Here is a 3268-nt window from a genome sequence, read left to right on the forward strand (position 1 = left end):
GGGTGGAGCCTTTTTGCGGCGTTCTCCCGTCACGTGGTGAGGAGGGCCGGGCCGATGTTCCACGCCTGCGCGGTGAGGAAGAGTAAAGTCGGATGTCTGTACTGGGAAGGGAGAAAAGTGAAGACAGGAGTGTTGGGGCTCTCTCTGCTCCTTTCTTCGCGGGATCCTAGGTCCAGAGGAGGAAGGGACCTTGGCGGCCATCTGGTTCTATCCAAAGTGAGACAGAAGGAGAGGACAAGACCATAGACACGGAGCTGGAAGTGTGCGCTGAATAAATGAACGAATGAATGAAGCGTTTATTAATGCCATAAGTGCCAGGCACCGTGCTAAGTGCCGGGAATACTGATAGAAGCAGGAAAAAAAATGCAGCCCCTGTATTTTCTTACATCCAAGTGGAAGCTAGGTGCCTCAGCGAACCAGGAAGACCTGAGTTTAAATTCAACCTCAGACTGTTTCCTAGCTATGACTGGACAAGTCACTTAGCCTCAGCCTCAGTTTCCCGTGGATAAAATGAGGGTGATGATAGCACCCCACCCCAGGTTGTTGTGAGGATCAAATGGGATAATATTTGTAAAGGGTTTTGCCAACCTTACAACGCTGTCATCATTGTTCATCCTTGGTTCTGGAAGAGGACCAGTGACTGACATCAGGAAGGCCATGTCTTGAATTGGATTTAAGTGAGGCAGCTGTAGAGTCCTCATGCTCACTCTCTCCTCCAGAGTCTTTGGAGTCCTGTGGCAAGACATAGGTCAGGATGACTAGGGGACCTTGGCCTTTATAACACCCATTAAGTGATTAAAGGCTAGGTAAGAATTGAGACAAAAGATGGCCTAGTTTGCCTTCACAAAAGACTCATTCAAGGAGGGGAAGACCCTCAGCTGTTATCAATATTATTAGTGGGGGAAGACAATATGGTAGTGTAGAAGGTGGAAAGTCATCTTGGGTTGAGGTGTGCATGGCTGGTATTTTCTCAAATGGAAGTTAACCAATCTGAGGAAGGGGCTGCAAAGGTGGAGAACCAATACCCACCTGAAAAGAAGGCTGCTGGGGGGAGGAGGTGCAGAAGTTTTATCCAGACATTGAACAACATAATTCTGTGAAGACGTGCATAGGTTTCATGTGAGTGGTGTTAATAAATGTATTTGTGCTGAAATAAGTAGATAGTTGAGTGAGGATGAGCTGGGTTCTGGTCTTGCCTCTGACATATCCTGACAGGTGTGATCTTGGGCAACTCAAGTCTCTCATCAGCCCAAGCACTTCTCCAAGATTATCTGCCACAGAGAAAGCACTGATCTGTATTGATAAAGGAAGTTCCTCCTCCAGTGCTCTCCACATTCATGAAATCCTAGGACCAGTTAAAAAATAAAATTCTGTAAAGATGGAGGCAGTTTTCCTTACTAAGAGTTGCCTGTAGCAATGAGTTCACAGATTGGACCACCTCCTCCCTCCTTCCCTGCGTGTCTCTCTCCCTTCCTTTCTCCTTCTGTTTGTCTGTCTCTCACTCCCTTTGTCTCCCTCTCTTTCTACATGCCCCCCCCATCTCCTTCCCTTTGTTTCCCTTTCTCTTCCTCTCCCCTCTCTCTGTCTCAATACACACAAGAGCATTTTAATTCAAACCCACTGAGGCATCATTTTTTTAAAGTCGAATTACCACATCCACATGGCAAATATATGCCTGCAGGGTAAAGTCATACAATTATAGAACTTTAGAGCTGGCAGCAATCATAAAGATAAACTGGTTGAACCTCTACATTTTACAGATGAGTGAGCCCAGAGCCAGAGAAGTGACATGATTCACTCCGGTTCTCCAAAGCTAATTAGTGGTACAGTGCCTTGAATATTGTGAAATTGCTTTGCTAGAGGGAAAATAATCTATTGGATAAATGTCCTGGAAAGTAAAGGAAATGCCTTTCACTGAAGAAAAGGCTGGGCTATGAGGACAAAGTGGGACATGTTTCATCAGACGTGGTGGGTATATTGGTTAGTTTTGCTGAACTGTTCTGGTTTTTCTTTTTTTAATCTTTCTTACAAGGGCAGACTTAATGGGAAGGGGTATGTTCAGAAATAAAAAAAATGGAAAAGCAAAAAAAAATTAAGAAAGTATAAAAGAAGGAAGGGAACTTTATGACATACTTAAGATGGAGAAAAAAATAACTCTGAGGAAATGATTTTCAAGTCCACAAAAACAAAATTTAAAAAAAATGCGACTGACCGGTACAGCATGCCTTTCCCCATCTTCTTAATGCAAGTGCCTTCCCTGTACTGATTATTTCCATTTTATCTTGTCTATCTTGGTTGTACACGGTAATTGACATGTTGTTTCCTCCATTAGATTATCAGCTCCTTGAGAGCAAGTACAATTTTTGCCTCTCTTTTCATCCGCAGCACTTAGAGTTCGAGGCACATGGTAGACACTAAGTAAATGCTCCTTGACTTGACTTAAGTTGACATTTCTGCTCTTCTATTCTTTCAACAGTAACCAAAGAATCAAACCCAGATACTGCGTAGTTATCATGATCAGGCTTGGTCCAACAGAAGGAACATGAGAGTGCACTGGGTTCCCTATTTGATGAGATTGAAGACTCTAAGTGGAGACTGAATGGTATTGGATTGTCCAGCTGATGTATTCATTAGTCTTGCTGAGCTGGTTTTTCACCTTTTCCTCCATTCTGTATTCATTCAGTGAACACTTCCAGCTGTGGGTCTATGGTCCCGTCCCCTCTCTGGGCCTCTGTTTGGGAAGGACTAGATGGCCTCCAAGGTCCCTTCCTCCTATGAACATGGAACATATTAAGGACGATAAGGAATGGCTCTTTGGATGGAAAAAGAGGAGATGGATATATTGGAAAATAAAGGTAATATACAGGGTGTCCCTAAAGTCGGGACACATAGGAAATCTCATTAACATCTCATTAATGGTTTCACCGAAGACTCTGTGTTGTTCAGCAACTTCTTTTTCTGGGGTATGCTAAAGGAGAAGTTGTGCTCAATGCAACACACTTGATTGAACACACAAAGAGTGAATGTGCTAAAATTGATGGCAGTGTGGAGTTACTGCATTGAGTTCACGTGAATCTTGCAAAGCACATCAACCTTTGCGTAACAAATGATGGAAATCATATTGAAGATGTTAATATTCCAATTAAATAAAATGTTGTCGAAAATTTCATTCATTTTATTTCTTGAAAATATGCATTTTTGCCTATGTGTCCAGACTTTAGGAACACTATGTACAAACAGAAGACAATCAATTTTTAAAAATTTAACC

The sequence above is a fragment of the Trichosurus vulpecula genome, chromosome 5 (assembly GCF_011100635.1).
Source record: "Trichosurus vulpecula isolate mTriVul1 chromosome 5, mTriVul1.pri, whole genome shotgun sequence".
Lineage (NCBI taxonomy): Eukaryota > Metazoa > Chordata > Mammalia > Diprotodontia > Phalangeridae > Trichosurus > Trichosurus vulpecula.